The sequence below is a fragment of the Rhamphochromis sp. 'chilingali' genome (genome assembly GCF_963969265.1).
Source record: "Rhamphochromis sp. 'chilingali' genome assembly, chromosome: 1".
NCBI lineage: Eukaryota > Metazoa > Chordata > Actinopteri > Cichliformes > Cichlidae > Rhamphochromis > Rhamphochromis sp. 'chilingali'.
The window spans coordinates 6,004,066-6,030,560 of NC_137929.1; the positions used below are offsets into that span (position 1 = coordinate 6,004,066).

General features: G+C 43.8%; 1 protein-coding gene and 1 pseudogene across 2 annotated transcripts in view; one reads left to right on the top strand and one right to left on the bottom strand.

The window, feature by feature from the left end:
* The window catches only part of LOC308399604 (uncharacterized protein), a gene marked incomplete at its 3' end in the record, with an annotated part of 374,730 nt that overhangs the window by 195,957 nt on the left and 152,278 nt on the right, over positions 1-26,495 (bottom strand). The window lies entirely within an intron of this gene.
* LOC308399616 (rab3 GTPase-activating protein catalytic subunit-like) lies at positions 5,286-26,012 on the top strand (annotated as a pseudogene). The gene is made up of 10 exons (XR_013974828.1): positions 5,286-5,308; positions 6,952-7,081; positions 7,379-7,446; positions 8,199-8,272; positions 9,974-10,062; positions 10,240-10,405; positions 15,271-15,325; positions 15,635-15,975; positions 16,754-16,891; positions 25,891-26,012. The product of XR_013974828.1 is annotated as a rab3 GTPase-activating protein catalytic subunit-like (transcript).

Here is a 26,495-nt window from a genome sequence, read left to right on the forward strand (position 1 = left end):
AGGTCCCGGCTCGGAGGAGCTGAAGAAGATCCTTGCCTTCCTTGTCAGTTTCCTCTTCAGTTCCTATCCCAACAAAACCTTCTTGCACCTATTAGCTCCAAAGAGGCTATGGTGCCCGTGGAGGTCTGGACCTGAGGCCTGTGCTCATCACGTGGATAGAAAACACTCTGACACCATTCTGGAGGTCTGATGGGACTCTGACCAAAACACAGATGAAATAAAACTTGTGGCTGGAGCTTTTAAAATGACTTTTTCACCTCATAGATTAATGCTCATGATTGCATGTTAGCAAGACAGCATCTCCCCAAGGTGAAACTCTCAGGAGACATTTACTCTTAAACTGTAATCTGGTTGAGACTACTTGAGGAGATCTTAGTAGCGAGTATGTGGATTTAGTCTCTTCACCAACAGCAGACAGACCCATGCCAAGAAAGCAGACATGTTCTCAAAGAAAGCCGAGAGCAGAGATTGGAAAAAGCTAAAAAGAAAAAGCTGCAGCTTCAGACGACTATCTGCCTGTAAGGCTGAAAAAGTCCAGTTACGCTCTATTTTGGAAAAGCTCCCAGTTTTGGTAACCTGGACTTTTATTTCCCCTCTTCTGCTACAGATGTTGACTGTGACCTCAGAGGCCAACTGGACCACACAGCTGCAGCAGGAGTGAGGGAGAGGAGTCTTCATCCAGCTTCAAAGAAAACATCCAGGTAAAGTGACGTGGATCAGCGGATAAAGCCGTCTCCACTTTCAAAGGAGATCCTCTGAGAGAGAGACTCTCTGAGCCGTTTTAGCCTCAAATTATAGGACTTTATAGTACAGCAACACTTTTAAAGGACAAAAATAACATAAACTGTGACTGTAATACAATAGTGAAAATGTAATAGTGAAAAATAATGAATAATTCATGTATAACTTTTATTGTGTTTTGCATATTAATTATATTTAAATAGAGATGTTGACCCTGTCTCTACAGTAGCATCAGTGTAACATACATTATTGGTCCAAGCTGTCATAAATGGGGAGCCTGATCCTTTATTATGAAAACATGACGAGTATTTTTCTTGTCAGTTGGGAAGAAGTTGGTCTTTTTTTCCTTCTTTTTGCTCAGTTTGTCTTTTCTTTGATAATTGAAACTCTGATCAAACCTACTCATGTTCACAGCATGTAAAAGCAGCTGACAGTCCGTGGCATTGTTGTTTGTAGAGGTGCAGTGTAGTGGGAGCATAAATCAAAAGAAAACAGTAACATTTATGTAATAAAACATTTGAATGAAAATGAACAGGCCCTTTATGAACTTCAAAGGGATCTGAAAACAACACTTTTTAAAAGAGTATCTTGGGGTGTAGGTGGTCAAAATAGAAAACTGAGCTGAGACTCTAAGTTCAATCCATCCATTCGTTTTTACTTAGGAGGAAGAAATGTCAGGCTGGTGCAGGCTGGTTAGGTGCATCTTTACCTAAATGAGTTCACTTTGTGGCTGCCAGGTTGGGCAGAAGTACCTGTCCCCTGTTAGGCTTAGCAAGGTTCTCCAGGAGTTTCTCCATGGGTAGAGCTTCTAGCTCCTCCAGCACATCTGTGGCCGTGCAGGCTGCCACTTTCTTGGTTGCTCTTTTTACCCCACTGGTGGATGAGCTGCAATGGTCTCCATTTGTCCCATATGTGTTTACTACTTCTTCTTTTGCATATTAAACACATTATTCTGTTTCTATGTATTTGCTATGATTTGCTATTTGTTAAGTAACATTGCTTCACTCACTATGCCGGGTTTGTGTGTGGAAGCATTCAGTTGCTGGCAAATCAAACATTCTGCAAATGAAGCTGAATACTCAGTTACATGTTTCTTTACATTTTATTATGTTACAGATTAAGTCATTTGTTCTTACTTTGTTTGTCTTTTCAGTCTTCATGAGGGTCAGGTGTGGGGAAACGCCCGCCCGGCATTTCCTCATTTTAAAGTCCTGCTGATGTCACACATGACAGAGGCGTGGAGGAGGCCATTGCTCTGCACTGCATCATCCATCAGCAGGTCCTTTGCAGCAAATGCCTGAAGTTTGACAATGTGATGTCTATTGTTGTGAAATGCATCAACCAAATCAGATCCAGGGGCTTAAAGCACCGAAGGTTCTGTGCTTTTTTAGAGGAAATGGAGTCAGAATATGGGGATGTGCTCGACTTCACTGAGGTACGTTGGCTCAGCAGGGGAAATGTATTAAAGAGACTTTTTGAGTTGAGAGCAGAAGTGAAGCCTTCATGGAGAAGGATGGAGTTAGTGTTCCTGTGCTAACTGATCCCAAATGGCTCATGGACTCAGCTTTTCTTGTTGATATGACACATGAGCTTAATGTACTGAACAAGACGTTACAAGGCCAGGGGCAACTTGTCAGTGCTGCCTATGACAACGTGAGAGCATTCTCCACAAAACTGGCGCTCTGGAAAGCTCAGCTCTCTCAGACAAACCTTTGCCATTTCCCAGCATGCAAGGCACTCGTGGATGCAGGCACACCATTCAGTGCTGACGAGTATGTTGATGTCATTTTGAGGCTACAGGAGGAATTTGATCACAGATTTGCTGACTTCAAGACACACAGAGCCACCTTTCAAATGTTTGCGGACCCCTTCTCCTTTGATGTGCAAGATGCCCCTTCTGTGCTTCAAATGGAGCTCATTGAGCTGCAGTGCAACTCTGAACTCAAAGCAAAGTTCAGGGAGGTGAGTGGAAAAGCAGACAAGCTTGGACAATTTTTGAGAGGATTGAGCCCTAGTTTCCCTCGGCTTTCCCGAATGTTCAAGCGGACCATGTGCCTTTTTGGTAGCACATACTTGTGCCAAAAGCTCTTCTCCACTTTGAACTTCAATAAGTCCAAGTACAGGTCCAGACTTACGGATGATCATCTTCAAGACATACTGAGGGTCGCAACTGCCTCCTCCCTCAGGCCAAATCTGGCTCGGCTATGCGAGAGGAAACGCTGCCAGGTCTCTAGTAGAGAAAAGAAAAACACAAAGAAATGAGAAGGCTGCTACTAGATTTTAATTTCAACATTGAAAAAAAAAAAAACAATAACAGGATATAATCAGATTGGTTGTAGATATTTAGTAAAGGTGATCACAAGGGAATCCCACCGACTAAAAAGGTATCAGTGCTTGCTGTACATATCTGTGGGTGCAGCAGCAGGAGCTCAGGGACTGGGGATGCTCTGCTGCAGAATCAGTTGGTTCTATCAATACAGTATTAAATGTTAACAGGTTCGATATAATAATCGTAGAGTAGACAGTGGTCCCTCATTTATTGCAGGGGTTCTCAGAATAACTAGCCCCTGGTCACAGTTCTCACAATTGATTCTCAAAGTGCAAACCTTTGTAGATTGCAAAACGTAAAAGTATTATTATGCCGCGGTTTGTCTTCATCTGCCCGCCACTTTCGTGCGCCTTTTTCCCTCACGGTGCAGGTGTGTATTTCCGAATGAGGCTCATAGTTATGGGTGTTTTTGTGCTGTTTTTTCTATTGGACGCGATGGTTATCAAAACCAAACGTGATAAATTTGGCAAGCGCAGGAGATTTGTCAATCAGGCTGCAGAATGCAATGCTGTACTGTGCAATAAAAAATCAGCGAAAAAGCAAAGCAGTGACGGATGATCAGCGGGACCACTGTGTGCTGTTTATTAATAAACAATAAAATATATTCCTAAATGACAACATGCATAAAAGCAGAACGGTATTTGTACGTCAGTGGGAAAATAGCGGTGGCTTGCTAGCTTTTGTGCGGCTTCCCCGGGTCAGTGAAAACTTTCAAAAGAGAAATGAATGAACTTACCAGGTTGCCCGATCTCTTCACATATCTTCCTCCAAGCTCGGTCCTTTTTATTCCTGTCTCGGTACTGAAAGCAGCTGGTGTTGTACAGCTCCGAGTTGTTTGCTACCGCATTGATTAGCCTTCCCCTCCATTGAAGTATGAAAGGCTTTGGCTGGATCTGCCCCTTTGACCTAGGTAACAGCCACGTCACCAGGCTCCTGACTGGTTGTCGCGGCGCGATTTGACGCTGGAGTTCAGATTTTTCCAACTCGAGCGGTAGACGCGAAACGCGCGTATGCACAAAATGCAACACAAAAACTCACGCGCGTGGTTTTATTCGCGAGTCAAACGCGCCAGACGCGCTACACTGACGCGCATTTCACGCGTTTTGGCGTTTTCGCGACGCAAATCTGCTTCCGAATTTTCGCGGGACCCGCAATCGCGCGTCATCGCGCCTTTCCATTGACTTTACATGTAAACCTGACGCTCTATTCGCGTCCATCGCGTTCGGTGTGAACACACCGTAAAACCAAGTAAAATAAATATGCTGCATATGTGTATAGTGCGTTCATGTGTGTGTGTGCGCTGCGTGGTAACGTAGGCGCGTGCATGTGTGCCCCGGTCACAGCTCCTTTCAGCATGGCCGGAGGTAAGTCACTGCCACTTTGCTCGCAGCTAATTAAAGTTTGTTCAGATCCCAAGCTGCAATGTGAATACAGCCAAACCGCCGCGTTTTTGTTTGTCATTAAGAGACTCATTCGGGATAAGTTTTGTGGAGGGCAGAGTTCACTAATATACGCTTATGAGTTTTAGCCGAGAACGCAGCTAAAATGCTAGCATGCTAAGTTAGCCTGATTGCTAGCGGCTACTCGCGGCAGTCTTTTTTTAACAGCATGCACTCTTTTTTCCTTCGTCAGGAGAGGTGTACTGGCAGTCGCGTGACACACACAGATCAGACACATATTTCTGTGTTGCAGGTATGGAGATGTTCTTCTGTTTTGGAGATGCAGTCTTTCATTCATTGTTTTTATAAGTACAGTGTTGTACTGCCTGTTAGATGGCGGTTATTAATATAATTGTACTGAAGTATAATGTTTGAACTATAAGTACCAGAATATTGGGTCCTGGTTATTGAATTGTATTTATCTGACTGTTTATTTGTTTTTGAATTATTTTGTTTATTGTTCTTATAAGTTGTTTTTGATGTTTTTTCAGTGACATATTATTTATTTTGTGCTTTTTGTTTTTGAGAGCTTAAGTTAATGTTTTAAAACAATTTGTTGTATTTGATTCATTATATTATTGTAGTGTTAATGAAGCTGCAGACACAGCTCCTTTCAGCATGGCCGGAGGAGAGGTGTACTGGCAGTCGCGTGACACACACAGATCAGACACATGTTTCTGTGTTGCAGATGTGCAGTAAAGAGCCAAAGACCCAGTACTGTCTCCTGCCTCTTACTTTCACGCCAGAACACAACGCAAGAACAGCAGGCGTAACACATGAACGGGTTACACATACTGAGGTGAGTTGTTGAGGATATGTCGAGCTGTTGATAAGCACGGCTGTTTTTGTGCTCTTATATACTGTTAGCCTGTTTTGCTGGCGTTAGTGAAGCTGTTTCCAACTGGATGTAACATTGTTGAACTCTGATGATTAATGAATAAACTCTCGATGTGACGACGTGAGCATGTACTTGTAACCCTGTGTTCATTTAGTCGTTTGATACCGTTTAATATCCAGCACATCTATTGGGTGTTTTATAACATGCCCTGGAATCATTTTAAGTTTTACAATGCCGGTGATTTACGACTCTTTCGCGACAGTCAACTGTGGCGTAAACTCTGGCGGGTCTCAGAGCTAGCTTATGTGAGCCAGCAGTGACATCTATACATGCAGTAGCCTTAAAATACTGATTATTTATTCTCCTGCTAGGTAAGAATTTGTGTTTTATACGTTTATTGTCACATTGTGCGCCATGTTATTGTTTCGGTGAAATGAATTTCTACAATGGCGGACTTAGACAAAATAGTGTTACTGTTAATTTGACTCTCTGCAGTGTTTAAATGCTTACACATACACACACACACAGTTACTGTCCCTCCACACGTATCAGTTCTGCTTCTATGCCCCATCTTTGTTTACTCTTTCCCACCCAACAAGTGCATAAATAAGATGTTAAAAACGTCATCATCATATCAAACATGATCGATTTGGGGGGAGTTTGTTTGGCACATGCTGACTGCATCCTAACCAGAAGAGGAGGCGAGAGCAGAGAACGAGAGTGCAGCAGTTTGGTGAAAGGAACAGGTGAAGAAGAGGTGAGCATCCAAGAGACGAGCAAGAGGACGGTTTCAAAGCAGACATTATGGCACAATAAAAGCTGTAGGAGCAGAGATTCATTCATATCTTTACTATTTTTCTTTAGCTTCTACTCCCGCTGCTTACAATAAATCCAAGATAAAGAACAAACAAGAACAACTCACATGGCATTGATTGTTTAGTTCAGTGTCACTCTGTGATTGTTTGACATTTCATATAAATGTGACTCTAAACTATAGCCAATAATATTAAAAAGCTGCTGTTACTGAGTGAAACTTGAAGGATTATGATAAACTTCAGTTCTTACTGAATCTGTAACATTGCTTTTTTTTAAATTGTTAAATGACTTTTGTGTCACTGCACAGTGAAAAGCTCACCTGATGTAGTGGTGAGGCCATGTTCACCACTAGATGGAGACAACCTGGCACAGCTATTTTCTATACACTAAATTTCACCCTGAAAAGCCTTGGTGGGAATTGTTGTTTCATAGAAAGTAAAGGAAAACATGTCTTGAGGTCTTTTTCCAGTGTTTTCAAAATTGTTTTTCACATACACATCAAAACTTCACACAGACAAACACACACAAAACAACAAAATATGTCAAATTAGGGAGGGCAGAGAGCGCAGCCTTTACATTGTGTTATTGTAGAGTGACAGGAACTGCCTATGAGCTTCTAATCAAGCAGAAGTGTTGACGGAAAATCTATCAAAGGAAATAATTGATGAAAATCAAAGAAGAGAAATATTTATATGATGTTCCATTTTCCTGAGAGCTGATTGGCTGTGATGACTCCAAGTACTACATGCTACTTTGTCCTGCTAGTTAAGCCTGCTGTCTGTTCTCAGGTCTCCTCCTGTTTCACTGCCATATATCCACCACCAGAGGGCTCCACTGACCTGCCTGCTGACATCAGAGCACACACCTGTGTCATGTGACCTGGCAGGAGTAGCAAAGCTGGACTCAGACCTGGCCCAGGCAAGTTCAAAGGCAGCTGTGGTAGAGAGAGGATATGGGCTCAAATTGTGGTCATAAATATTGTGTACTTGTAAATCAGGATTTGTGTGTGTGTATGGGATCAGAACGATGCCACCTTGAAATGAAACCGAAAAAAATATTGAAACTGAAAAAAAATATTGAAACTGAAAAAAATATTGAAACTGAAATAAATGTACAGCGCGGCTGCGGTCACGGACAAACTTGCATGTGTCTGTTCGGGAATGGCAGATGCTGAGAGGTCCAGCGTTTACATTACCGACTATTTCAAAGTGACAGCCTGAGGTGTTCTTCAGTAAATTGGACTACCAGACAGGAGGACCTGAGGCCCCACCGTATTATTTTCGGTAAGTTAAATGTGTGTGTAAGCTAATCCGTAACTTAGGTCCTTAGGTGAGCACTCGGCTGTCGGGGAAACTTGTTTTGTAAAGTTCGTTTAGCTAACCCGTGCAGGTGAATGAATTTACCCTGACTAAAGAAATCAAGAGAAACGCACCGGGCTGCTCAGTGACTAACCACGGTTACTGTGCTTTTATTATGAGTATTATACTGTAAGAGCAACAGGCTGGACTCTGCTTCTGCTCCTGTGCAGAGCTGCTTATTAATAAGAAGCTCGGTATACAGACAAGGATAACACAATACCCGGGCTAGAACGACAACTTCAGTTTGAGGCGCATGTCCTCCTGACATTTGGTGTTTGTGTTAACGATCCAATGGAAAAGCTTTGATGGGAGTGAGCTGTTCACTTGCACTATAGCACACAAAACGCTGCGCTGAGCACTGAGTGTTGCATCCGTGTACACACTGCATTGCTTCATATTTCACTCGTAAAGTAGGAAATGGGTGGAGCAGTTTATTAAAAGGGTAAACGTACATGGGTTTGATTGTACGGCCCAAACAGAGCTGGCACAGGTCTAACAAGCATGAAGGGACAAACTGAGTGTGACATAAGGAAATGCTTACATGTGTAATTATCTTGATTACTGGTGAAGGACTACGTCACATGTAATCAAACATGACTCATTACTTATAAAAACCCTTTAACTAAAAGTGTATCAGAAACTCTCCTCTACTGTTTACTCTGTTTATCACCCAACAGTGACCTCGACCCTCTTCAAGCTCCTCACTGGTCAGTTCGAGTCAGGACGGCTGAAAATCCTCAGTGTTTACTGGGTAAGTTAAACTGATCAGTGGGACACTCGGGGACAGAGACCATGATGCTTTGGGGCAGACCACAGAGGTTTTACTAGTCAGTACAGATTTCAAACACACCGCTACATACTACATGTTGTATTTTTCTGGTTGCTAATACACTTGGATCCATTACAAACATACACATTGTTGTGTGATGTGTGAAGACTTTTTATGGCTTTGTTTTTTGTCCAAACAGCACAGAGGAAACTATTTCTAAGCCAAGAGGCTAAAATTCATGCATCAAATGATGCGCAGCAGATAAGACGGATGTAATCAAGCTACCGATAGAAAGAACATAGTCAAGGATAAATAAAGTGTCTTTTTTCCTCATTGTTCTCTGTGTGGGCCTCCTACTTCCTCCCACAGTCCAAAGTCATGCAGTTAGTGGGGACAGGTTCATTGGGGCTCTAAATTTCCCACGGTGTGAATGTCTGTCTCTGTGTTTGCCCTGCGACAGACTGGCGACCTGTCCAGGGTGTGCCCCGCCTCTCATGACAGCCCCAAGCACTTTACATGTGATGTAAAGTGGACTTTTCTTTTGTTGCCACGTCCATGATTTAGAAAATGTTACACAGATGTTGTCCTGCTTCGCTGTGCTGAAGCGTGTGCTTCATGGAAAGTTTGAATAAGAAAATATCAGGTCAGTAACTGTTTGTGTTCCCTGTAGGTGAGGCTGTGACAGAGCTCTTTAAACTCTGCTGTAGGACTGAGTCTACAGAGGAGATTCCTGAAGAGGAGACGCTGAAGATGAGGGCAAAGGTCAGGTTTCTGGCTTTACTTGTTGAGTGACCATACTGCATTCTGGAAACGTGCGTAGCTTACTGGGAGATCTGGGCATCTGTGCTGACCCGGGCCTCAGCAATTGAACAGAAACTCTTGGATGTGTTTGTCGTCTGTAGAAAACAGTGATATCAGCTCTGCTTTGTCCAAGCTGACCGAGTCAGCAGCAACTGTGCCCATTTCCAAACTGTCTGTCTCCAACATGGTGCACAGTGCCCGGAAGCACATTCGCCGCCATCGACGCATCGATGAGTCGCCCCTTAACACCGAGATACTCAATTCTGTCCTTCTGGTAAGAGTTAATCATGTAACCTGTTTAAAAGGCATTAACTAGTCGGAGTTGACTGATACTTGACTGAGTTTTAATGGTTTCAGCTCATTTTATGAGGAAACTGATTCTGACAGAAGAGGTGTGGATCCCGTGTTAGGAGACGGTGAGCGTGATATTCAGAGCAGCAGAGACCTCGCAGCGTGTGGTAGTTTGACTCGTACTGATGTGGCTCCTCTGCTTCTTTTCACAAACAGTTTTTCCTTCCTGGTCACTGTTGAGCCCGTCACACTCAGCAGCTCGAGCTCGAGCTAAGACAGCCTTGAATCTTAAAACTACAGCCGTAATTGCATTTATGTCTTAGAGTGCTGGCCACAGATATTGATCCCATCTGACAGCAGCTCAGTAAAGCACAAGAGCGTCGTCTTAAACAGGATATCAGGCAGCGTTCTTATTTTTATTGTCTACTTCTGGTCACATCCTGCTTTTGCCACTGAGCGATCAGCATCCTGTGTTTTATCATGAAGTGCTGACTACGTGAGCTGCACTTGTTTAATTCTTCTAACATCTATAAAACAACAGAGTTTCTAAATGACAGACTTATTTATTTGTGTTTGTGTCTCTGTTTCCAGATGCTGCTGTGGAGAAGTCTGACTGTAAGAATAACACTCAGCTGTCCAACTCCAGTGGGACATCGGAGCAAGAGGAAACCTCTGATTATGTATGTTTGCCTCTTCACCACTCGCACACTCAAGGTTACACTCAGGTCAGGTCCAATATAAGTTTCAGAGTGAAGACGGGCTCAGTGCTGTCAGTACTTTGTCAGGATTTTTATTAGAATGTATTAAATTTGGTGTCCTGCTGTTTGATTTCATGCTGGTCTTTTCCCTCGTTGTAGAACCTTTTCCACCAGCTGAAGTCAGCCCCCAGTGACAGTCTGACCTACCGTCTGGCTCTGTGTGTGTGTCTGGTCAACTATTGCTACGGTGGGCTGTTGGACACCTCTGGCAGGAGTTTGTCCTTGAGTTGCGTTACCGGTGGGAAAATAACCATCTTATTTGTGGGTGGGTACCTCACAGGCTCGTGCTGCTTTGATTTTAAAGATGTCACACATATTAACATTTTCATTTTATAGCAGGTAAAATAAGTATTGAACACGTCAGCAGTTCTCTAAGCAAATATATTTCTAAAGGTGCTTTGATGTGAAATTATCACCAGATGTCGGTAACACGGGAACATTAAACACACAGACATTTATTTATTACTTTATACAAATGTTGGTGATGACAGTTCATGGCAGCTTCTGTATGGAGAAACCAGTCCCATCATTGCTCATGACTTTGACCCACTCACCACACAAACAGTCTATAAATCCCGAATGCTCCGTGGATCCTTCCCACAGATTCAGCTCAGGTGATTGGCTGGGCCGTTCCAGCAGCTTTACTTGATTCCTCTGAAACCAACAGTTTCCATCGGCTGTGTTTGTGATCATGGTCTTGCTGAAACATCCATCCTTGTTTCATCGTCATCATCCTGGTAGATGGCAGCAGATTTTAATCAACAATGTCTCCATTCATCCTTCCTGGAGTTAGATTTAATGGCTCAGTCCCTTTTGCAGCTTGTTATAAAGTTTTTATGCATAACTTTTCTAAGCAATCACACATTTTTTTGGGAACATCAAAATCATAATGCTCCCACCTCCAGACTTCAGTGTTGCTGTGGTGTTTTTGGGATGCAGCCACCCAAACACGGTGTGTTTACAGCATTCAGAGAGTTTTGCTCTTAACAAAGGCAGTCGCACTTTTCTCCTCTCCCTTAGCTTCCCTGCTTAGCCTCTTGTGTCCTTGTCTAGTCTCGTGTTTTTTGTATTACTTTTCCCTGGAACACTCTCTCACAGTCTGTTCTCTAAAACCTAAAAGAGGAATTATGGGTTGGATCAACTGCTCCCTGAATGCAATTGACACCCCTTTCTCAACGAGAAGTCTGGGCTCGGGTGAGCCTGAGTGCTGAAGATATCTACCTATTTGGAGCCATGATAACAGGGTTCTGGCTGATCGGAGCTGGCTTGGCCCTGACTTATCGAAGAATTAAGAAAGCGGAACCGGCTGTTCAAACCCCCACAAGGCTGCCCGCTGGGATTCAAAAGATGGGAAGAGGCGTGAGTTTCTCAAAATGGGCTCATTGAACGCAGCATGGATAAGATCTTGGAGAAGCTCACTGCGGTCGTTGTTAACTTGTTATTTTCTGTTATACTGCGAGAGTACTGTTGCCCGCGAAGGGTTGTTGTTGGTGTGGAGAAAAATGGCGTAACAAATAAAGCGCTTGGAGTGAGACTACGACGTCGTGTCTTTGAGTTCTCAGAATCGGCTCTCTGAGCACAAGAATGACAACATCACGGAGCGCAAGTTTGATAACATCATGGAGAAGCTCACGGCTCTCCAACGGGAGATTGAGAGACCAGTGTCGGAGTGTTAGAACAGCTTTGAAATTCATATGAGCTGTTCGCACTAAAGTAAAAACCTCCATCACTTATGCGGATACCCCTTCGGCCCCAGCCGTGGCCGAACCACAACTCCCTGATAACGACTGTGTTTAGACTGTTCTTCCCACTCCATGCAAGGCCACCTGGGTTGGCTGGAAGACTGTTTACTTAGCCTGGCAAGGAGGAGGACACTGTCTCAGCTGAACTCTGGACACGCACACGCTTACACAGACATATATATACACATGCAGATGTACACTCCTCCCCCTCCAAACGCCTTCGACGCTTATTCCCCTCCGATGCTGACGGTGGATCAAGGAGACCAGCGCACGCAGGCCCGGATGTACTGTCTACACTGGCTGTCTCTCACCCTTTACCCATCCCTGTTGCTTGTCATGTGTTTCTTTCGTGTATTAAGAGATTTTTCATGTGCAGAGGTGTTTTTTTTCTGTTCTCAAACTGATCTCCCTGTTGGAGCTCAGTCTGGGGGGAGTTATTTTTTTTCTCCTTATCTTTCCTCATGTGGTGCATTTTCCATTGTTATACCTCTCTGACCTGTCTTCCCCATGTGATGTTTGTGTCATGTATGTATGGTCAGAAGGGTAAGATGGCGCTGGCAAAGGTCGGCAGCCTTAACCCAATTTCCATCGGGGTCAGCCTTCAGGATCAATAAAGTTTTATTGAATTGAATTAAATGACCAAACTATATTAAAGTTAAAGCGTATTGTTGTACCTATGCATTACACTGGAGCAGAGCTTACATACATTCTTACCTGCTTACACTCATCATTCATTCGTCAAACTGAATAAAATAGCAATAAAATAGGGTGGCTGCAGCTCAGGCGGTAGAGCGGTTCGTCTACTGATCGGAAGGTTCAATTCCTGGCTTCCCCCAGGCTGCATGCCAAATATCCTTGGGCAAGATACTAACCCCAAATTGCTCTCCGATGCGTTCATCGGAGTGTGTGTGCGTGTGTGTGTGTGTGAGAGAGAATGTTACTTAGAAAGCACCTAGAAAAATGTGCTTGTGCGAATGGGTGAATGCACAAGTTGTGTAAAGCGCTTTGAGTGCTCAGAAGAGTAGAAAAGCGCTTTATAAGAACCAGTCCATTTACCATTTAACCAGAGGAGTATTGCACTGGTTGGATGGCAGCAGCCATGGAGGGAGGGTGTAATTGTCCCGTGTTATGCTGGTGTTTTGTATTAGATGTAAGCTTACATTTGGCAGCATTAGTGAACATTATACTGAATGTTACACAGGAGTGTCTCAGGTAGGAGGGAGGCTCACTCGCTCCATTCACTGAGCTTAGTGTTCAGTGATCGATGGTCCAGGGGAAAAGCTGTTTTCTTAGCCTGGCTGTCCTGTTTCTTGAACAGGTGCTGTCCAGGATGAGATGAGATTTGATTGGCTCTCCTGAGACAGCGAGTGCTGACCATGTCCTCCAGGGAAGGAAAGGGACAGGCACTATTCTTCTGTGCTGTCTTAATGACCCACTGAGCAGTTAGCATACCAAGCTGTTAGCAGTAGGTGGGGACACACTATGGTGCTGTGGTAAAAAAGCCACCAAGACTTTCTTCTCCAGATGGTTCCTCCTCCTCAGCATCCTGAGGTGGAGTCTTTGACTTTGGACCATGAGAGGTCCTCAGCTACGTGAGTCCCCAGGAACGAGGACACTCGCTGAACACAGTCTGCTTGATGTGGAGAGGAACGTGTTTCCCTCTGCTGAGGTCACATCTCCTTAGTTTTGATGGCGCCGAGCAGACGGTTGTGTTCATTGCAGCAGCCTGTCAGGTTTTTAACCTCCTGCCTGTTCGCCGTCTTCTCCACTGATGATTGTCGCATCATCAGCAAATGTAACGATGGTGTTAGAGGGGCAGGTAGGTGTGAACTCATGAGTGTACAGGAGAGCAGGCAAAGACGCCTGTGGATACTTTATGAATGCAGATGATAATATTCTGCCAGCGTTTCACAGACTTGTTCAGCAAACTTTAAACACACTTCACGCTTCTCTTTTTTCTGTGGCTCTTGCGCACATATAGTTTTCTTTGAAACAGTCGTACCTGCTGATTCCAGGCCTTTCTGTGGCTCTTCATAACTGGGCCTTGACTCTTCTGATAATTCTTTTCACTGGTCTGTGTGAAATCTTGTGGGAAGCACCTGGTCGTGGCCCGTTTATGGTGAAATAATATTCTTTCCACTTTACCAAAAGTGCGCTGAAACCTTCAGTAGTTCTACTGTGACCACTGCCACCAGCATGTTTTGCAAAAGTCTTGAGAGAGCTCGTTGTTTTTACCCGTCATGAGACGTTTCTTGTGTGAAACCTGAATAATGAGACCATCAGTTGGGACTGAACCAGCTGATATTTGATTTGATATTAATTGGCGAGGTCTGTGACGAGTTACATGACTCTTTGGTGGCAGCACTCCTGGGCTGGAGGTGCGAGTCCCACTGAGTCTGTGGATGTTGTTGGACTGTCCTGGTTTCCCACCTCGGGATAAGCAGACTACAGTAGCGGTTTCCCTTTCTAAGAAGTGGGACTAGGGGCTGTGCTTGAACTTGGGAATGATACTCCAAAGCCTCCCTGGAAGTCTGTGACTGGGTCAGTTCGTTAGTTGAACCTGAGGTTGAGGATATATTTTCAGCCCTGGAGCTCCTCTGTCAGATGGTGACGGCATACAAAGTATCTGGTACCACTGTCCTCTGTGTGCTGCTGTTGGTCCGTCAGCTGTGGAGAGAGTGAAGAATAAGTGATAATGAAAAGTTGTTGTTCTCGTTGAACTCTGTTATTGCTGCTTTATTCGTGGCCAACACTCAGCAGATATTGGCACCAGCCGATTTCAGTCGGGATCTCAAAGGACTTCGTGGAAGAGCAGAACCTATTTGCAGACATTTGTGGGACCTCGTTAGACTGTTGACTTGGACACAGACAGAAGACAGAAACACATTTTGAGACCAGAGGAGATGGATCTGTCAGAGCGGGGGCCCCCAGGCTGTGGAGTGCTTTGCCTCCATCATTATGTTGCCTTGATTGCATTTATTTTTATAAACAGCAGCTTGAGACTCATTTATTTAGCCTGGCTTTGAACTAGATTTGTGCTGTTTCATATTATTGTGAAGCACTCTGTGGTTCTTATCCTGTGCCATATAAATAAAGTCAAATGCTGGATGTCTGTACTTTGTCCAGCTTCAGCTGTCCAGCTGAGCCGACACTTTAGAATCGGGCTTTGGTCTTGTTGTCAGTCATGTTGGATCTCTGTCCCTCTCAAATAACAGACAAATGACCAAAATGTAAAAATCCAAGCACATAATACCAGGCACAAAAGCCCCTGCAGTGTTTGTGCCGTGCTCTAACTAAAACTTTGCTTGAAATTGTTTAAGCAGTATTTGTTTCTCTGTTAACACACTGGTGTTCACTCATATCCATCTCTGTGCTTCCTAATCTGCAGGCTGGCAGGTGGAGCTCCTGATCTTCGCTGTTGTCTTTTGCATCAGAAGTTCCAGGTAGCCACACAGTGCACAAAGTGCACAAAGTGCAAGGACTAATCGAACGATTTAAAAGACAAAAAACAACATCATGCACATTTGTAGACTTGCAACTTTAATTCCAGTGGTTTATCAAAAGTGTTGTGTTAACTTTGATAATTGGAACGATGTTTAGGTGATAAAGAGAAAAATGAATTCTGAGAGCTGATGCTCAGTGTGATACAGCATCTTCAAACTCCCAAACACCTGTTTATGTCGTGTTGTCTGTTGAACACAAGTAGCAGTGTTATGTTTCCATGTGTGAAAAGAGTTTTTGTTCCTGGACAGATGCTGAATTGTTGTATCGAGAGGAAGAAGGCCAGAAATGAATCTCACAAGGTACCCGAGGGGAAAGAACAGGAACACAGGGTCTCAGGTGCCTGCCAGAAGAGCCGCCAAGGACCAGAGTGTGCAACCAGTGCTTCCAGTTCAACAAGAGAGATGTCTCAAGGAAAATCCTGGGAGTCGTGGAGTGACAGCGAGGAGGAATTCTTCGAGTGCCTGAGTGACCAGGGCGAGCCTGAGGCGACACAAGCTGAGGGCAGAGCTGAGGGCAGGCTGCACCCCTACAACAACATGACTCTGCTCAACTCTGCAGAGCCTCTCTGTGTTCACAGGTCACCACACAGGTCAGAGTCACTGCCTCACTGTGCAAACACATCATATGCTGTTATTTATTCCAAATACAGCATGTTGAAAATAATAGTCGGGGTCACACGGGGTGGAGCCTATCCCATACCATAGGGCGAGAGGCGGGGTTCACCCTGGACAGGTCGCCAGTCGCAGGGCGAACACAGAGAGACAGCCAAACATTTAACCCAGGGGTGGGCAACTCCAGGCCTCGAGGGCCGGCGTCCTGCAGATCTCACCCTGTGTCAACACACCTGAATCAGATGGTTAGTTCAGCCTCTGGAGAACTTCCACGATAAGGATAAGCTTTATTTGTTGGTTGCCTGCAACTGAGATGACCTAATCGACCATACATACAATGTACAAACTTAACATTGGGGATACAGGTCAGGCTAACTAGCAACAAAGGATAGCCCTAACCCAAGACACGTTGAGGAGGTTATTTAGCCATTGAAATCAGCTGTGTTGGATCAAGGACGCATCTAAAACCTGCAGGACACCGGCCCTCGAGGCCTGGAGTTGGACACCTCTGATTTATGCTCTCATTCACACCTGTGGGCAGTTCAGAGTCAGAGTTAACCCAACCCCACTCGCTCCATGTTCAAAGACGTGCAGCTAATAATTAGAACTAAAAGAAAGCGGTTGTAACAGTACAGAGGCGACCTTTGTGTGACAAAACCATGAAAGCAGATCTCATATAAGTGGTTCACAGAAATGTCATTAAGCTCAGCTGAAGCTGACTGAGTCTGATATCTGTGCATCATGTTTCATTTTCAGGAACCTGCTCCAATGACAGAGGACCTGTTAGCAGAGCAGTCAGAGGTACTGACCAAACTGGGCACATCAGCTGAAGGTACCCACCTGCGTGCTCGGATGCAGAGTGCCTGTCTGCTATCTGACATGGAGTCCTTCAAAGTGAGTCGGACACACTCTGGGTCAGCTGTCTCCTAAGTTTCTTAGTGCTTCCTGTCTAACATCCACACTTAGACGGACACATCGGAGAGCAGCTTGGGGTTAGTATCTTGGCTAAGGATACTTGGCCTGCAGACTGGAGGAACCAGGGATTGAACCACGACCTTCTGATCAGTAGATGACCTGCTAATGAGCTACAGCCACCCGTTAGCCTTCAGCATTAGCCACATGTTGTGGAAGTTTTCCATTAAATAAAGCCTGCAGACGAGCGGCAGCTAACATTCTTTAATCAAAACAAAGAACAGACAACCAAGCTTGGTGGAGAGCCTGCATGATCGCGGGGCAGACGGTCAGCAGAGTCTCCCTGAGCCTAGCATGGCTCTCAGTTAAAAACCTTCTTCAGGAACAAAAGGCAGTGCACAGCTGTTTCACACCTTAAGGTCCACACTCCCTCGCTGCCTCCCAGAGTCCTCGAAGAGACAAAAGATTCTTCCTGTGGAGTTCTGCTTCCCCCCAACTTCCTTACTAGACCCCCACCATCTGTCTAACTGCATGAGTGTGAGACATGCTAAAATCCAGTGGCACCAAGGCATCATACAATAACATAATATGAATAATACATAAATAAAATAAATTCTTATACACACATTAGCGTCAGTGTGCCCTCGAGTTGCTACATGTCTGCTAGTTTTACTGTTCAGGATGTTTTGTGTGTGTGTGTGAACTGCCTGCAGTGAACATAACTGTGCAGTCACACACACACACAGTAGTCACAGAGAGTACCGCTGTGGTAGGGTGACCATAAAGAGGACACTGGGCCCAGTCATGAAGAACTTTAATAATACTGTTAGCTTAAAGAAAACGACGTCTTCTCTGTGCAGTTAATGATGAATTAATAAAAAATGTCATGTAGGCTTTTACAAGTAAACTAGTGTGAAATAAGAGGACTGTTGATCAGCCTACGCTGTGGAAAGCTGTGACTCTGTCACTGACAGTGTGGCATGATGGATGCAGTCATGCTGGGAGAAGCTACGTGAGTGCAGAAACCTCTGATCACCAGACGATCACGTGGTCGTCAGTTTTCAAACAGCTCATTGCAGTTTTATAAATCATCTTCAGAGGTTATTTGAACCTTGTCTTTGCAGAGACCTGCAGACCTGAGGCAGTAATGCAGTGATAATGACCAGTGAAGGAAAAAATGTCCATCCCGGTTTTCCCTCCAAGGCACGAGCGATAAGCAGAGTTCTGTCCTTTCCTTCTAAGATTCCTAATTATTTAAAGTAACACTCAGGTATGCCATTCAGCGTGTTAGTACGAGCTCGGGAGCAGCTTGGGAGAACAAGAAAACAGAGACTGCTTTAGGTTGCCTTCCCAATCGACTCAAAGGTTTATTTAGTACATAACAGCTTATATAGAGGAAAAAAAGGTTCGTGTGTCAGCAAGTTCTCAGTTCAAACCGGTACAGACCAAATAAGGAAACGTCTTCCTGCCTTGTGAGCAAAGAAGTATCCTGTGTGTAGTTTATCAGTTCAGCTACAATTTATGATCATCCCAGCAAAATACACTCCTAGACATAGAATACAGAGTTCTTTCATTAGTGAATTCTGAAACAAACCACCTGGCCTTTAACGAGCCTTTTTCTAAGAGATAAAGAAAAAGGGAGGATGGGAGTAAGGAAGTGGTCTCGTCTCTGTGGTATTTTCGACCTTGGGGTACCAGCCTGTGAGTCTTACACATTAATTCTTGGGTCACAGAGAAAGAGAAAAACAACTATTAGATGGGCCTTATTGAGTAACAGTTTTCCTGTATAAAACAATATCCTGTAAATGCTAACCGTGGTATCAAAATATCACAACAGTTCTCTCCTTTTATCATGAAATGATAACATAGTATAAAGACAGAATGTAATAACATAATATAAAGACAAATCATAACTGTAACTGGTCCTTCGAGCAAGCTTAATATCAAAAATTCTGAGAGCGTATACATGGTATCACACAACAGACAATAATCATCAAAAACATGCTGCAACGGTTACAAAGGCTACAATTAGTTCCTTCCATCTTCCAAACGTGTCCTGTAGCCACTTATGTAGCCACTGACCGTGGCCTGTATTGGCAATTAGTTCTATCTTCAATGCTTCAAGTCTATTCATAGCTTGTGTGAATGAACCGTTAGGGGCGGTATTATTGGGAATGAAAGTACAGCATACATCAACGGTTACTAGACCACAGGTACCGGTCCAATTAACAGGTAGAGCTAATCTAAGGGTATTATTGCACATCCAATAAGCATGTGGGATTGGTCTGGTCAGGCGCGTGACCATGTGTGATTTAACTAACTCCCCCCAGTCAGTATCATTTAATACACCGTCTGGGGGAACAATGATCGAGTCTCTGCTCGAACTTGAACTGTGTGTGTGTTCTTCCAGATAGGATAAAACTTCAGCCATAGAGACAGCTAGCCATGTCTCATTACAGCGTGCACCTGGGGAGTCAGAGAAGAATGGATAGTTATCCTTTGTATAATCTATGTGTGTGTCTGGGCCAGTTAACTTTAGTCTGCGCAGACATATCATACTAGTATTAAAATGGAGAGGGATCTGTCCTAATGGCAGTGAGGGCTTTAACCTATTCTTAGGGCGTTTCATTGGGGCGCAGGTCCCTGCGGTGTCATTAGATAACTTCAATAATTCGCCTAATGGAGTCTCAGGATTAGTTGGTGTGTGTGTGTGTCTAAGTAGGCAGTCGAGAGGGCTCAGAGTCAACTGTAAAGTGTCTTTAAGGAGAGCATTATCTCCGCCGATTTCCTCTAGTCCCTCAGTGAGGGGGAAACCGGATATGGGGTATCCTACTATTACCTGTTCTGGATTAGCCTTTGAACAGACATAACAGTTACTGTTTCCTAAGTCACGAGCGGCTGTTCTGGCATTTTCATACCAGGAGTTGACTCCTGTTCTAGAGGGCGCATAAGATGGTTTATTAGTGGCGTCTATGTTGTCATTTACTGATTTTAGGGAACGTAATGAGTGCATTAAGTAGGTGTCTTGCAAAATAGAGCATGAGGTATAGTCAGCAAAATATGACCTGCAGAAATGTGAACATGGTTGCAGTTTACAATACAAAATAGCAAAGAGAAATCCTAAGGTTAATGCGATAGATATGATAAATAACCTAAATATATAAGAAAAACAGTTCTTCAGTCGTCTCCTGGCCTGGTCCCAGGTTCGAGAGACACAGAATAAGCGTCGTATGATGACAATGGGCATTTCATTTTCTCCATTATCAGGATGGAATGAGTCTGGCTTTATCAGGTTAGACATCATGTGGTACTTTTGGCTTTCTGTTCCTGCTGGATGTTTGAGTACCTTGTTGTTGTTCTTTCAGGCGTTGTGTGTTAATCAGTGATTGTGTGTGTGTATGTACATTGGATCCTGGCGCTGGCTCGCCGGAGATGTCGTCTACCCGTGTGTTTATTTGCTCTGGTTCCGGGCGTTGGCCCGCCGGAGATGTCATCTGCTTGATCCGACGCCTGAGATGGTCCGATTGGGCTGGTCTTAACCCTGCTGGCATGAATCCACTGAGGTTGTCCGTCTGTGAGGATGCTGGTTCTTCGTCACTGCCAGTACAGTCTGGGGCTGGAACACGCGCGGCCTCCCAGAGTGTCCTTGGTTTTAGTGGCTTCTCCAACACGCATCTCCTTGTCTCCACTGGTGGGTTGGATCTGTGGAGGGGAGAGGCTGGGAGAGACAAACTTTCTGATAGTTATTATTCAGTGTTTCTACCAAATTGTAGACATAGTCGGACAATGCAATATCTACATCACCTTCTAATAGCGGTGCCCCTCTGGAAGCTGACCATGGTGTTGGAAATGGTCTTCCCATGATTATTTCAAATGGAGATAATTTGGTTACTGCAGATGGAGTCATTCTAATCTCACAGAGGACTTGAGGAAGTAATTTGACCCAGGTCATTAAAGTTTTAGCACACTTTTGAATTACTTCTAATGTGAATGAAGATCCTCTATCACTGTTAATCTGGTGAGGTATTCCGAATCTGGGTATTATTTCATTGCTCAACTTTTGACAGACTACTTCTGCAGTTTCTTTTGAGGTTGGATAAGCTTCTACTCATTTACTAAATTGATCCACTATTACCAGTAAGTACTTGATGCTTCCTTGTGCTGGCATATGTGTGAAATCAATTTGTAATGTATGAAATGGAAAATCTGGTTGTGGTAAATGCTGATGTTTTGCTTTTGGTTTTCCTACATTAGTTCGTGCACATGTTAGACAGGTTGCTAATATGCTTTTTACTGCATGCAATGTTTTCTCAATTACAAATCTTGATTTTATTGCCCCTATTACCCCTCTTTGTCCGACATGACTCACACAGTGAAAATGTCGGGCAAGGACTGGCATCAGGGAATATGGGAGGGCAATCAAACCCTTAAGATTTTGTATAAGCCATCTCTGTCATCTAAGGTACAGTCATTATTCTCCCAATAGGTGTAATCACATGCAGAGGCTTGCTCTTGTATAAATTTTAAATCAACATTTGTTTCTAAATAGTCTGGGAGTGTAACAAGTGGCAGCTGTAGGGGCACAGATAATACTTCCTGCGGCGGTGGGAGCTGCAGCCTTGGCTGTCACGTCTGCTAAGGCATTACCTGTTGCTTCGTCTGTGTCAGCTGTACTGTGTCCTTTCGTTTTTACAACTGCAATGGCCGATGGTAGCTGTATAGCCTGAAAAAGTCTTTGAACAAAATCAGAATTTAGCAATTTATCTTCCATCAGCAGATCTAAATCCTCTTTGTCTCCACAATGTGCCAAAGTCATGCACAACGCCAAATGCATAGCGGCTGTCTGCGTAAATTGTCACATGCTTATCCAAATGTAGCTCACAGGCGCGTATTAAAGCCATGAGCTCTGCTTTTTGTGCTGAGTGAAATGGTAATGAGTGAGCCTCTAGTATGATGTCAGGCACTGTTACCACTGAATAGCCACAAAGAAATGAGTTGTCACTCGGCCTTGAACAGGACCCGTCCACATAAACCGTGGCTGAGTCTGGGATAGGTGTTTGCTCTAAATCTGGACGTGGTGCTGTGGATTCCTGTATACGTGTCATGCAGTCATGATCGTCAAGCCTGTCTGAGCCATCCTGTCGGTCAGAAGAGCACAGCATAGGATCAATAAATGTGCTGGCGAATCAGGTGTGCTGCTCGCTTTTATAGTGAGATTTGCATATGTTGTGTAGTTATGTTTGCTAGAATGGCCGTGACCTGGTGGTTGGTGTGTAGAATAGTGTCATGTGAGAGTGTGAGCTTCTCGCAGTCCCTTATCATGATAGAGCAAGCTGCTACTGCCCTCAGGCAGGCCGGCATTCCCTGAACAATTCAGGCAGCACCTTTGAGTGGCGGAGGTCAGCACTCCCTTTAATGCATTGAAAGAGGCAGTCATTTCTGTGGACCACAGTATTCGAGGAGGCTTGTCTTTTTTACAACAGTCACGCAGAATGTGGTCATGAAAAGAACAGTCTGGTATCCACTGTCTGCAATAGTTCACCATGCCCAGGAAGGACAACATTTCCTTCTGTGTAGTGGGCCGAGGGACGGAGGTCACAGCTTTGACCCTGTCTGCAGTCATGGAACGTTTTCCGTGAGACAGTGTGAATCCCAAATATTGAACAGAAGTCTGACAGTACTGCATTTTCTTTGCTGATGCTTTGTGGCCAGTCTTTTGGAGGTGCTGGAGAAGCATGTGTGTAGCAGTTTGACATAGTTTCTCACTTTCAGCACAGAGGAGGAGGTCATCCACATGTGGATCAGGGTGCAGCCCTGGAGGAGTGAAGCACCATTGAGAAAGCAGCAGAGCTGTCTATCATGCCTTGGGGCAAACGAGTCCAAGTGTACTGCTTATTTCTATGTGTGAATGCAAATAACGGCTGTGTGTCTTCATGCACAGGTACTGAGAAAAAGGAGCGGAGCATAAATCCACCACGGTAAAATGTGTATGCAATGCATGTCAATATGCTGTGAACATCTGAAACGAGAGGTGGCAGAGGAATGTTGACTGCATTAATTTGCCTTAAGTCTTGTATGAAACGCCATACGCCAGGTTTGTCAGGCTTTGGCACAGGATTGACAGGAGTGTGGGCTTTATTACTCCTGTAGTCAATAAATCTCCTATCATGACATCTAGGGCTGCGGCTTTTTCGGCAGAAATGGGATGTTGCTTGACATATACTGGCTTGTTGTGTTTTAATAGGTGTACGTGATAAAGTGTACAGTCAATAAATCCTATATCATTCTCACTTTTAGACCACAATGTCATATTCTGGTATTCAGCTGGCAACGTAAGTGCAGAAATAGTACAGTGGATAGGGTAGGTTAGATCTATGTGACGACATGGTGTAGTTATGTCATAAACTATGTCTGAGTTATGTGACAAAATCACTGTTTGACCTTCACTTGTGTGAGCAGTTATCATGTTGTTGAAAAGTGTGAGAGAAACAAAAGTGTGGCTCCCAGTCATGGGATTACCTGGTAGTGGCGTCTGTACACGTTTTTTTGGCACAGTGTGTGACATAGAGTACCGGACAAAAAGGATGTTGAGTTCATTCTCTGCTGAGGGTCCAGCTGACACAGAGGATGTTCCTTCTCCATCATGTCGGTACATAGGGCAGAGAAAACATAAGCTGTTATCAGTGTCAGCAAACATTTCACCCTTTATGTTAAATGAAATACACAAATTCATTTTTGCTCTGGGTGTCTGCGGCTGCTGGAAAACTGAGCCACAATAAAAACACATATCTCTACTTTTATCCTTCCGTCCTCTGAAACTTCCTTGCTGTGCTGGAGCGGGTAATCCTGCATACATTAGTTTCTCACTTTCCTCTGAGCCTTCTACATCAAAATTCAACTTTATCTTAACACTTTTAGCTTTCGTGGTAGTATCTGCACTGGCCTTCAGTTTTACTGACCTGTTTTCTGGCGATAATCGTTCGGGATAGGGCTCCGGAAATAAATTAGAATGCATTGAACTTACAGTCCGTAAGTTGTAAACAAAGTCAGTCACATAAGCACTTCCGCATGTTCTGGATACGTGATCATGGACGTCTTCACCGATTCGCGGACGTAGGTTACACGTAACCGGAAATGGGAGTTGTACTGAGCCGTTATTTGAGACTTTATTTTGTATTTTATTAATTTTTGGTTTTACAGGTACTTTAGATTTTTTATCGGACCTGTCTGTGGTCTTTGAATAATTCTGACCCATGTTCAGTGATTTCCAGAGGGGTTTACACGCTAGGAGGATTTAGGTTAGTATTTTCGCTGCGGCACAGCTGAGGTCACTTTAAATTTATTGCTAGCAATTTTTGTTTGGGTGAGCAACTCTCACTTAACGAGCAACTTCTCGCAAAACAACAGGCAACTCCCTGTGTCTTTCTGCTTTTAATTTACTGCTTTTAACCCTTGAGACCCGTGTTTTTTTTTTGTTTTTTTTTTTTAAAGAAAAATTAAACAATTAATTATTATTATTATTTTTTTTTTTTACGTATAAATGTGTTGTGTCTTTCCACTTGATTATAACTGATTTATTTATAACATTTTATATAAAAGAAAAACGAGAAGCACATTAATTCATAGTAATTTAACATAAAATTGTTTGATAGTGTTAATTTGGAAAGCCACAACTCTAGCGGGTCCACCAACACCACACAAGGGTTAATTTACTTTATTCGGGGACTGAGGAAGTCGTCAGTGTATCTCTCTGGATCACTAAGTGAAACTTCGTCAGCATATCCCGTTTTTTTTTATGGATCGATCACTGAGAGAGGTATAATACGGTCTTTATATAAATATGAAAGACGCATATTTACCTTCTGTCAGCCTATCCCACTTCTGACGCCAAATTGAAGGAAAAAAATGTCCATCCCGGTTTTCCCTCCAAGGCACGAGCGATAAGCAGAGTTCTGTCCTTTCCTTCTAAGATTCCTAATTATTTAAAGTAACACTCAGGTATGCCATTCAGCGTGTTAGTACGAGCTCGGGAGCAGCTTGGGAGAACAAGAAAACAGAGACTGCTTTAGGTTGCCTTCCCAATCGACTCAAAGGTTTATTTAGTACATAACAGCTTATATAGAGGAAAAAAAGGTTCGTGTGTCAGCAAGTTCTCAGTTCAAACCGGTACAGACCAAATAAGGAAACGTCTTCCTGCCTTGTGAGCAAAGAAGTATCCTGTGTGTAGTTTATCAGTTCAGCTACAATTTATGATCATCCCAGCAAAATACACTCCTAGACATAGAATACAGAGTTCTTTCATTAGTGAATTCTGAAACAAACCACCTGGCCTTTAACGAGCCTTTTTCTAAGAGATAAAGAAAAAGGGAGGATGGGAGTAAGGAAGTGGTCTCGTCTCTGTGGTATTTTCGACCTTGGGGTACCAGCCTGTGAGTCTTACACATTAATTCTTGGGTCACAGAGAAAGAGAAAAACAACTATTAGATGGGCCTTATTGAGTAACAGTTTTCCTGTATAAAACAATATCCTGTAAATGCTAACCGTGGTATCAAAATATCACAACAACCAGCACACAGTGTAAGTCATGCTGCAGCTGCCCTGAATCTACAGTGTTGGTTATTCCCACCATGTCTCTATGTTTCTGATCCAGTGTGGACGAGCTCTTTATTCAGTCTGAACTGGTTTTAATACTAAAATACAATTGATTTGTTATTCATAGATTTTCAGATTTACTCTTACACAAAAAAGTAAAACATTTGTTGCCAGATCACACGTATTTACTTCCAGTCCTGAACAGAAGGAAATCGTTTTGATGCCTAAATGACATTTTATGTTCAGTGACAGCCTGGTGTGCTTGGGTCCATGAATGCAGTGGTGTCGTGAGTGGGCCCTGTTCGAGTCGTCAGTGCCAGTATGAGGTGTCAGTGAATATATTTACACATTACTTCATTTAAAGGACGAGTTTGTGTCTCTGTCCACAGGCAGCCAACCCCGGCTGTGTCCTGGAGGATTTTGTGCCCTGGTATTCACCTCGGGATTACGTAGAAGAGGAAGTGGTCGATGAGAAGGGCAACACGATGGTGACGGGGACACTCAGTCCCAGGATGAAGATCCCAGGCAACATGTGGGTGGAGGCTTGGGAGACTGCCAGGGTCACACCTGCACGACGCCAAAAAAGACTTTTTGATGACACCAAGGAGGCCGAGAAGGTCTGAAGCAGGTCGTTCGTTTTGCCACATGCGTGTTTTTAAGCCAAACGTGTTTACTAAGTGGATCACAAAGTGTTTTCATGAATGTTTCTGCTGATTTTCAGGATCAGCTTCTGCCATGGGACCGTTTTGGCTCATGTATGTTGGAGAAGTCAGTTTAACACAGATCTGTGCTCACAGACATGTTGAAGCATTTTCACATGTTGATGAAAAAGGATCTGATGCTGTCACACACGATGTTTAACTGACACACAGCAGCTCTCTGTGGTGTGATGGTGTTAAATGAAGAACAACTTTAAACCAGCTTCTATTAATGATCCGGTCGGCTTTATGGGAAAGGGACAAACAGTAACTGGGGTTAGTTGTTTCCTCACCCA